The sequence below is a fragment of the Nannospalax galili genome, unplaced genomic scaffold (genome assembly GCF_000622305.1).
Source record: "Nannospalax galili isolate Female #2095 unplaced genomic scaffold, S.galili_v1.0 scaffold243, whole genome shotgun sequence".
NCBI lineage: Eukaryota > Metazoa > Chordata > Mammalia > Rodentia > Spalacidae > Nannospalax > Nannospalax galili.
Window position 1 is genome coordinate 6,088,442 of NW_008353490.1, and position 11,854 is coordinate 6,100,295.

Consider the following 11,854-nt stretch of genomic DNA (forward strand, 5'->3'; position numbering starts at 1 on the left):
TAATGTGATGGCAGAGAGGCCTTGTCCTATGGGGAGAACAGAGCATCCTGGCTTGAGATGTGACTTCAGGAATCATAAGCTGAGGATGGTGTAGGAAACCATCCTACAGACAGAGAAACAGTAAAGAAAGGATGAGCTGAGAGAAGGCCAGGAGTCTCTGATTCAGGAGGTCTATAAGAGAGTGAGAACCAAGTACTGTTGAGAGGCCATGTGTGATGAAGTCTGAGGATGAACCACAGTTTGCAGTAAAATGGTGAACTTGCAAAGACCCACTGGGTGGAGTGCTGGGATAAAAAGCCTCCTAGTGTAGGATGAAGGGAAAGGAGAGTCTGGAGCTGGAGACTATGGTAATGGGCAGCACGGCAGTATGGGTGAGGCCTAAGAGTGGTGAAGAAGACACAGCATCAAGAGGAAAGTGCTAGTTTTAAAGTAATCTTGAATTACAAAGAAAGAGAACATGGTGAAGAAAAGAAGGCTATATGAAGGCCAGGTGGTCTTAGGAGAGCAGAAGGAGATGGGATCTGGAACAGTGGATTGAGTACTTCTTCCCTGTAGTGACTCAGCCCAGCAAGTGGGTAGGGGCTTGTCTGAGGGGAGACAAGGGCACTTACCCATGAGGAACCTGTTTTCTCTCTGATAGCTGAGACGAGCTGGGGGCACAAGAGACACAGAAAGGTGTAATTTATGAAAGTGTCATTCAGAGAACAGGAAGCGGTTTTCCCAAGGAAGTGTCAGATCATGTGGAGGCTCTGAGTCCTTCTTTGAAGTTCGATGTAAATTTAATACAAGTTGGTTCAGTTTGCATGGCCAGATGACTTGTCTCCAGAAATGTGTTGGACAGAGGATTAAGCTAAGCAGGATTCAGAAGGAAAATGAGGCAAGGGAATTAAGGATGACTTAACAGTACACGGGATCTAAGGCTAGAGAGACAGAAATGAGGGTATAAAAACTATTTGGGGATGAAAGCACTCTGGTTCATGGATGGTGGGAGTCTCCCTAGAGGTGAGGATAGTGTTGGAGACCAGGGCAGGAGTGGGCATCAGGGACTAGGGTCCTGAAAGGCAAGATTTCTCAGATCTGGTAAGGAAGTCATCGGTGTCCTGCTGGCTTAGCTAAGGGGGGGTGACTAGCTACCTCTGCAGACACATATGAAATAGAAAATGAGTGCCCAGGTCCTATGAACTTCAGGGAATAGAAAGATGCACTGGGGATGTGAAGGATGATTGAACATGGGTTTCTAGTAAAGCAGGGACTTTGAAGTCAAGTAAATGGTCTTACATTGAAATAGGAAGGAAAGAAGATAACTGCTTACTTCCAGAATTTGATTCATAAAATTTTGGAGGGCAAGTGGGATGGTAGTTAAAGACATCTGTTCCCAAGGTTTGTGATCTGAGTTAAATCCCTGGGACCCACATGGTAGAAGGAAAAAACTGAATCCTGCAAGTTGTCCTCTGGCCACAAGTATGCTGTACCACCTGTGCATATGCACACACAATAATAAATAATAAATATAAATGAAAAGCTTTCTTATTCTTTTAAAATAGGGTCTTCCTATAGCCCCAGCTGGCCTGGAACTCACTATGTAGACAAGGCTGACCTCATTCTTACAGAGATCTACCCGCCTCTGCCTCCTGAGTGCTGGGATTAAAGACATATTCCACACACCTGGCATGTAAAAAAAATTTTAGAAAAAAGTGGGAAAATTGTGCTTTTGACTTGAGAGCCTTGTTTAAGAGTTACCAAGTGTTATGAGGTAAGAAGCTGAACACTATTTATAGAGAAGCAGATTGATATATGCCCAGATACCACACCACTGGGAATACACAGGGGATACTGCATCTTTGGGCCAGGAAGCCAGAAGAGAACTAGATCTTGGAGTTTGAAAGGGGCCACACCAGACAACACCACGGAAAGTCTGCAGTGGATAGACAACCCTCTCTTCCCCTGCTATACCTGTGGGAGAAGCAGGAAGCATTCAATCAAAGGAAATGCTGGCAAGGCTGCAGGGAAAAGAACCCCTATACACTGCTGGTGAGAACATACACTGGTGAAGATTCTATGCAAATCAGAATGGAGGCTCCTCAGATGCAGCATATGATCTAGCTATACCACTTCTGGGAACACGCCCAGAGGAATCTGAGGCAGCATTCCAGAGACATGTGTTTATCCTTGTTAATTGAAGCACTACTCACAATAGCCAAGTTATGAAATCAAGCTAGGTGTCTATATTTTAAATCTTTTTTCTATCAACAATGAATGGCTAGGGGAAAAAATTGTATGTATACAAAATGGAGTTTCATTTGGCCATAAAGAAGAACAAAATGATGTCATTTGCCCAGAAATGGATGGAACTGGGGCTCATCGTGCTAAATGACATAAGCCAAACTCAGAAAGATAAACACATATTTTCTTGCATATACCAAACCTAGGTCACATACACACATACACACACATGTGCGCGCACACACACACACACACACACACACACATCAATACACTCTCTATGATAATGGAAGGGGACTATTTGGGAAGGAAGAGGAACAGGCGAAGGGAGTAGAGGAGAGAGGGTAAAGGGAATTAAATAGTTTAAAGTACATGATATACTTGAAAATCTCTTGATAAAACTCATCACTTTGTACAAAATATACACTAATACAATTAAAATTAAATTAGAAAGGCAGGAACCTCTGGGCTCCTGCACCAGTCCTATCATTGTGCAGCTTAAGTTTTGCCCTAGTACAGCAGGGCCATCCAGGGGTCTTGTGTTCCTCAGAAGGGGCCAGGAAGCCCAGCACTGGCTGCTAAAGGGACCCGAGGTGAGCCTCCTTCTGGGCAAAGCTTGGTTTCTCTGAAATAGGGGAGGACCCAGAGTTTGGGGCAGGAGACCCTGAGCGGTGGAATGAAGGAAGGCCCTGAGGAGTAGTAAGAGGAGTGCAGAGGGCAGAGTGCCCTGCAGTAGGCTAAGTTTAGTGGCCTATTGATGAAGGCAAATTTGAGAACACTACTAGTTCCCAATGAGTCTAACTTGAGATGTGGTTCAATTAGAAGAAGGATCATTTTGCAGCTATTGAAAACTAATCAAGGACTTCTGAATTACTTATTGCTTTAACCAAATGTCCCCAAGAAGGGATAATCTGCCAAAGTCACTGTCACAAAATAAAAAGGAAAGTTGTCAGCTGGAAGTAAAATAGCCTATCAGGTCTAGGGTTTACCTGACCTTCTTACCAAGAACAGGAAGGTAAGTTAGAGATCAGGGGACCACAGGCAGAGCTTCTTCTTAACCATCTTTGTCTCCTTCCCAACACAGTTCAGTAGTTAGCTTTGCATGTACTGAGCAAGTAATACATGTTTGGTGATTCACTCTGAGTAAAATGTAAGTCACTAAGGAGGGGTCATACACTACCAAGAAAATAAGTGCCAGAGACAATATTTTGGGCTTCATACAACTTTGTTTTCAAAGTTTCATTTAGCATTCATAATGTGCTAAAGATAATGTTGGTTCAGACTGTATGGTGGTACCAGGAAATGAGAATTTAAATTTTCTCTACTGAACTGCATACATAAGTTTCTGCCGTATGTTTGTTTCTTTCTAATTTTTTCTTTAACCCAGTAAGAGTTTGCAATCAAAGGCTCTGCTCTACATAGGTGGTGGATTCTAATTCTGCAGTGATTTACCCCCTACCTTCCCTGGGATAGTTGTCATATCTTACATGAAGGGTAATCTAAGGTGGTCGATGGAAAATTCCTCAAGTAAATCAAGCTCATTAATGCATTAGGCCTATGAACAAATAATGGGCAGCGGACTTTTCAGAGTATTATGGTCCCAGAAAAGAACATGAAATAGTGGAACCAATCTAAGAGTCATAGCACCCTGGATAATTCAGTCTTTCATCCAGATCCCTCCCCTGCTTTCTTCTTCCATGCCGGGGAGGCGGTGGTCAACGCTGACACCTCTAGGCTGAAACTGTTCGGGCTCACTCCCCTGCCAGTTTCCAACACAGCCAAGCAAGTGCTGGAAAAAGTCTGCTGAGTTTTGTTTGTTCTTGCCCTCTTTTTTTTTCCCCTTCTAGCAAGTGGCTACTTCAGGGCTCTGCTGTTCATTAGAGATCAAGCTGCCAATACAGGCTTGCCCAGATTAGTCCTTTCTATAACTGTACTGATACCAGTGTTTGCATTCCTCCGGGACTGAAAATTTGTCAGAGAAGAAAGGCATTAAAGCTGTCACTGTAGATAAAGATCAGACGTTTGATTTCAAACAGAAGAAGCAAACACCCCACCACGGGCTCCATTAACTCTCCAGCACACAGTTCTAAGTCATGTGGAGAACTAGACCAGACTAGGAAGGGGAAATAAATCCAAGTCTCGCCATCGTTTTCGTAGGTACAGAGGCTATTGGACACTGAACAGAAATATGGAGCAGAGCAGATCTAAACTGCAAGCCCGTCCCCTTCTTCTTCCTTTGTTTCCTCCTATCATAAACACAGGCTCACAAAATGAGAGAGCATCTAGCTTATTTTATCTGAAAAATAAGCAAAGTAGAAGCATTTTTAGAAAAGTAAGGGTTTGGGAGGACGAATTTAGAAAAATATTGGTACACTAGAAATTAACTATCTCATAATATCTACATATAATCAGAAGATAGTACCACGTTGGGGGCTCAGGGATGGCTCAGTCAGTAAAGTGATTGCCTTGCAGGCATGAGGTTCTGAGTTCGATCCCCAGAACCCATGATTTAAGAAAAGAGCATTGATATGGTAGCACATGTGTATCATACCATTATGGAGCTGGGAAGGTGGAGACAGGAGTATTCCTGGAGTTCATGGGCCAGGCAGCCTAGCCTATTTGGAGTTTCAGCCTAGTGAGAGAACCTGTCAAAACAGGCTGGGTAGTGCTTAAAGAATGACACCCAGAGTAGTCCTCTGGCATCCACATGCATGTACGTGTACACACACACACACATACACACGTACACACGCATAAATAACACCTTGTTGTTAAATAAAATCCATACCTTCAAAAATCTACCATTGCTACCGTTTCTGTGAGATGAAACCTTAATTTTCCTTAATTTTCCTTAATTCTTTGAATAATACACAAGTCGGTGATCTTAACCTGAACCTTGAATTTATATGGCAGCTGTTTCTAAAGGGTTTGATCACTGAAAAGATTAATATTCATAATATTTCTATGACAGGCTAGATGGCAGGTATTATTATTCCCATTTTATGGATTCAGACATTGGGGCAGGAAGAGGTTAAGTTACATGCTGAACATCACAGGGATTTAATTTGAAGGTCTCAAATTCAGTGCATTTTTATGATGCTATTTCTGAAGGAAAGGGGGGGAGATGGAAGAGCAGAAGTCAGGAAGTCAGGCTACAGTCTGAGCTCTGGTACTGACTCGTCCTACAGCCTTAAGCTAGCCATTTAACCTCAGGGCAGCTCTGTCTCCACATTAGGCAAAACTGACAATTCTTACCCACCATCCACACCTTGCTGTGAGGATTAATTAAACGAGACCTGTGCTGCAAGCCTGTTGGGTAGAAGGGCTCTCTATAAATACAAAATATGCACAGTGCCTTCTCCAAGGTTCTTCAGGGCTGCACAATCCTCAGGAGACACTGGAGCACCACTGTGCATTTGAATGGGCCATCCCTGTTTATCCCCGAGGAGTGTCCCTAAGGCCAGAGAGGCATAGACAAACCATGGCCTCTGCTGCACCTTCCATTGGGAGAAGTTCAAGCTGCAAAGAGTCCTTGTGAGTATGGGAATAGCATGGTCACTTCACTTGTGCAGACTGAGAAGGGCACATCTATGGGAACCACCCAGCATTGGGAAGGGCACATCCCTGGGAACCACCCAGCAGAGATGCTGCATTCTCAGGCTAGTCTGCATGAGTTTTGTTTTTGGAAATTCCACCAAGATTCTAGGAATCTAGAAGACCAAGTGGATATTGTAAAGATGGTTTTAGAGTTGCTTCTGCACACTGAGGAAATGCTTGGGTGACTTTTCCCAGTGGGCAATATCCCAGAGTCCATCAGAGAGGCCCAAAGTCTCAGAAGCTTGATAAGTACTAATCCATGGGAGTAGGGAGGAGCTGTCAGACAAAACCTTCACATTTGAAGTAGAAAAGGGCAAAAGAACAGGGCTTTACACACTGTAACGCAGGCCTTTTGACCTTGTACTTGAAAAATGATGGAGGCTATATGTCTTCTCTGCCCCTGTTATCCTGTGTGGTACTTTGCAGACTATGTGTGTGACAATTCTAGGTCATACCTCCATTCCATCCCAGAACCTCTCAGATATTATGCTCACATATGTAACCATGAATCAGCACCTCAGTGGGGGTATTGAATAGATATCTTGGAACCTGTCCCTAAAGCTTTCCACATCACCAGCAATGGCACCTCCATCTGGCAAGTGGTTCATGTTGAGAACAATGGAGTCACCTAGACTTTTTCCCCCTCCCATGCGCTACATGACCTTTCTTACCACATCCAGAGTGATTGCACGGTCAGACCTATCCTGCTCGCCTGTGGTCTTCATACTACCAACTAGTACTGGTCTCTCTCTCTCTCTCTCTCTCTCTCTCTCTCTCTCTCTCTCTCTCTCTCTCTCTCTCTCTCTCTCTCTCTCTCTCTCTCTCTCTCTCTCTCTCTCTCTCTCTCTCTCTCTCTCTCTCTCTCTCTCTCTCTCTCTCTCTCTCTCTCTCTCTCTCTCTCTCTCTCTCTCTCTCTCTCTCTCTCTCTCTCTCTCTCTCTCTCTCTCTCTCTCTCTCTCTCTCTCTCTCTCTCTCTCTCTCTCTCTCTCTCTCTCTCTCTCTCTCTCTCTCTCTCTCTCTCTCTCTCTCTCTCTCTCTGTCTCTGTCTCTGTCTATCTATAGCACAGTACACAATCATTCTTCAAAAGAAGGCAATTTCATGTTTGATGTCTCCAAGTTCAGCACTTCTACCCTCTTCACTCAGAGTAGAAACTAACATATAACCAAGTCAGGTCACTTTCTGAGGGGCTACGGTTCAGTTCTCTAGTCTTTGAACTTCGGTAGACTCAATTCAACTCACAACACGTCCCATGATATGTCTCTTTCCTAGGTCTGTACCAAGACACAGAGTGTCTTAAATATCAGAAATGCACGTGTATCTATCTTTAGTCTATATGTCTGTCCAAATTTGACTTATTTTAAGCACCACATATTATTAACACTAGGGTCTGCAGTAATGATTTCATATAACTTTTTCTTCTATGAAACACCCATCAAGAAGACATTGGGGGTTAGGACATCAACATAACACTTTTGAAGAGACACAATTCAACATGTAACATTCATGATGTGCTCATTCAATGTTGTTTTTACTCTCTGTTTTCCATATATAGGAAGTGAGCTCTACCATGGGCTTCGTGTTGCTGGCAAGGCTGCTATTTTGATGATACAAACTCAGCTTTGGAATAGTGACCAGAAGGTATTAGGGGCTGATACATATCTTTTAACTGAAAAAGGAATGACTTTTCTTATCATGTATAAACAAGTTCTGTGTGTTGTCCGAGGCCTCGGCTCAGAATGGAGGCCACAGTTCAACCCAGAGTTTCAGGATAAGTCTCCACATCAAACAGTAGTGATAAGACATGATGAGATTATTTTCAGATGGAATCTAGGTTACCTGAGGCAAAACTTTTCTGGGATCTGTCCTGAGGGAGGTTCCTGAGCTGCGGGCAGTGTGAGAGCCTCCGCTGGTGTCCCTGTGCTGATCACACTGCACAATTGTTGCCCCAGTGCTCCTCCAGATCATCAGCTGGGTGGCCTGATACCAATTTTCAGAGAATGAAAGGCAGCCCCTGAGGGCTGCAATTGGGGAGTGCAGTAATTTAGAAATGTTTGGAAGGGTCTGGAAGGCTGTGCAGTGCATAGTGCATTCAGGCTGTCCTCAGCAGAATGGCGGGAGGCCTGTGCTTGGCCCTCTTATCAGACTCAAAGCCAGAGACCTTTTGTTTGTTTACTAGCTCAGATAAACTCCCCAAATCCTTGGGAGTGCTCCAATAAATCTGTTTTCCTAAATACTTTATTCTTGTTTACAGAATGCCTTCAGCTGATATGACAGCTTGTTACAGATAGAAAACACCACCACACTCTTACCAAACCCCATCCCCATCCCTTGCCCTAAAATGATTCTTGAGAATGCCCATATAATGACCCAAGCTTCAGTCTAAGTGAGAAGCCCTTCTGCGTCCCTTTTCCATGAAATCTGCATGTTCTGAGCTAACTCAATGCAGCGGTGAAGCCAAGCTCATTCATTCCTTAATTACACCGGATTGCTTAACAAATTTCAGTACAGGGCTGTCTATAATAACAACTCCACTTGAAAGCCAGGAACTTATGTTTATTTTTCATTGTTATAAAATGATCCAATAGAAAATTCTGATGGTTTTGCTTTCAAGGAAGCAGTTTTAGCAAATTTCATTGATGGGCTTTTCCCAGGCACAATTAGTTCACTGTCAAGCCCAGTTCCCGCACGTGGTTTTTATGGTTCCCAGGCAGTAGGGTGTAATTCCAACAGCTTTTCCTTCATTATCTATCGAATGGATTATTATGCCTGGTAATGCACCAGATGGCATTACCATCTTACACTGGCTGCACCACACAGCCGTACTAAAGGTCAAGAGGTCACCATATGGCCTGGGCCACCCTGCCCTTTTGCCCCCAGGAAAGGCCACCATCTAGGCTTCATGTCCCCATTGCCCTGAGAGTGGCCAGTGGCGTGTATTTGATTCTACTTTGGCTTCATTATTCCACTTTTACTGAAATATCATAACCACTATCTCTTTCATCTTCAATAGTTTGATCGTTCCTTGTATAATCTCCGTAACTTACTTTATAGAGAGCTAAGCAATGAAACAAGGTTTTTCCTAGCTTTATTTTTTTAATGTTACTGTATACTTACCTATACATTTGGTATTTTTCAAACAATTCCAAGATCATTGTCAAGTGTCTGTAATTATAGCTGTAAGTCTATTATCCTATTGCTTTGTAAATGTTCTTTGAAACCTGGCTGTCTCTCAGTCAGGGATATCTGGTTCTGTGACTGTTCAGGTAAGGTTTTAACCCCTACTGCACAGCTAAGTTGTTGCTCAAGGATCTCTCACTCAGTATCTCCCATTCACACTCAAAAGTCTTCATATTTCTGACCAACACCAGTTCTGATGAGTTGTACACGATAAGACCTTTGATGTTTGGGAAGAGCTTGTGAATGAGAGACACTCTAGCTTGGTCCCAACATAGCACCAGTCCCAGAAGAACTATCTCAAGTCTTGAGGCAATAAAGTCACTCTGTATGGACCCTGTGCATCTTTACATTAGTTGATAGTTCTTAAAACATTTAATTTGCAATCCTCTAAGTCTCTCTCTCTCCCTCCCCTCTCTCTTATTCTCTTACTCTCCCTTTATAGATATGTGTGTACACATATTTATGTATATATCTATATCTTCTTTTATATCAATAAAGTTGGTTGAGATGGCTGATACTTCTTTTTAAAATCCATCTCTTTAGGTAAAACTCACCCTTGGGCTTCCTATATTGATGAAAGGCATATTCTCCTTAGGTCCCCTTTGTTGCTGGTTTACTAGTACCATCTTAAAGTTGTAGAAAGTGTTGGTCCTCTTGAGAAAATTGTCCTTCTCTCTCTTTTGTCTTTAGCCTTAAAGTCCAGACCCTTATTGAATTTTTAACAGCACACAACTATTATTCTAAAGAAGTAATCTCAGTTTTAATACCCCTCAATATACATCTTCCTCTTAAGAAGCTTAGAAATTCTGTCTCTAATTTCCAGTCTTTTCTTTTATAGTTGAAATCAAATGGTGACATAAATTTTCATTTTATAAAACTACCCTGATTCTGTTGCTGGTGTGTCATAGGAAACAAGGATCACAGTGCATGTTGTAGACCTGAATTTAATTCCTTTAGAGCGAGGTTCCTCTCTTCAACATTACACTACCACCCAAATGCTATAGTTAGGATTTGCCATTTGTTATTGAGGCAAAGATACTTTTCTTTTTGTAAGATGCAACAATGAAACTCAGAGACTACAGAAATCAAAAGGGGATCCTCAAAGAGCAGTGGACTTACAAAAGATTTGAACAGAAAATTTGGATCTAAATAGAAAATTTGAATAGAAAAGAATCCAATCCAGTTTAGCGAGGTTCCATATTACCTATGGTGTCATGTGACTTGACTGAGAGTGCCTAGAGAGGCATAAGGGTTCAATAAGAATTACTATCTGAACTCTCACAGAGATTTTGACACAAGAGTTAGTATTCCTATTTTCCAGACAGATAAACTGAGGCACAGATCTGGGGAAAAGACTAAATCTCATGCAGATGTGCATCTCTGAAAAAGACAAAAGCCCAGATGTTCTAAATTTCATCTGATTTGCTTACAGTCCAACCCTGTAATATAATAAAATATCCATTATAGGCAGCAATGAGTCTCCTGGTTGCCATTTCCCCAAACAAATAGAAATAGAAGTCACTCAACCCTGAAGCCTACATAACTGCAGGTGCATAAAAGCCTTGGCCCATGGAGCTAGGGAGGCAATCACAGATCCAGGCTTGGAGACCATTCAGATGGCTGCAGGCTAGGCAAAGTTAATTGATGGAAGGGTGTTAGAATCCCCACAGAGGCAGTTAGGATGGAGACCATAACGTTTGGGATTATTGGAATAAGCATCTCATGTTCTAAACACGTACCTAGATAAAGTCCAGTCCTGAGCCCTGAGTTCATCCTCAGCTCTAATAGCATGTCAGTGGCAGTAGCCAGTGAATTAACCCTGGAAAGCACTTATTGATCCCCACTTCATATTGCTGACTTCAAAAAATGTCATTGCTTCATCACATACCCAGTTCTGCCTCATTAGCTACTGTCACTTTGTTCCTAGACACCAAGGGACTCATTATTCCTGACACAGTCTTTCGTGTGAATCAGGGGCTATACGGAGATCACCACAACAAGTGGTTCTCCCATCCTAGCATGCCCCATGCACAGTGGACAGAAATCTGGTCTTGATGGTCAGCTCAATGGACACAGAATAGAAGCCATCCCAGGGCACCCTAAGCCTTTACTCTCTTCTTACAGCCTAGTTAAGCCTAGGAGCTTTAGTTTTTGTGATTCCTCAAATGATTCTTTCTGGGCCTAATGAAGATTCTCATGTTGTAATTGCATCTCATAGGCTCCTGCTCATGACCCCTCTCACCCTAGAACAGTTGTATAGTAGAAGTTGCTAAGATCCCTTAGAAAATTCTTAATCAGGGAAGAACTAGCCAGAGATCTGAAATGCAAATTAGAAGGCCATAACAAAGTAGAAATCAGACTGGATCATTAAGGCTGGGAAAGAGCATAAGTTTGTAGAAATTAAAAAGAATGTAAAGGCAACAACATAGAAATTTGACATTCATAGGCAATGGAAGCACTGGGAATCTTTTTCAATTTCTAATTTATAGAATTTATTTTTATTTGTATATACACCGAAAAGATAAATAATGGAAGTTGTACTTCCTTTTTCTTCTTGCACATTGAACTGAATGCGTATGTGATAGATCAAAAATCAAGTAGATATAGGAGAGAGAGAATGTGAGAGAGAGAGAGAGAGAGAGCGAGAGAGAGAGAGAGAAAGAGAGAGAGAGTTGACCCCACCCCCGAAGTGCTAGAAACGGGTGCAGGGCCAGGCATGAGGATGGATCTGTCAACATCTTTAGACTCAGCTTAAGGGAAGATATTGACAGGGGACCTATAGGGGAGGAGGGATGGAAGCAGGGAGCCAGTGGAGACTAAGGGGAGAGCCCAGAGCACTAGCACCACAGACTCAAG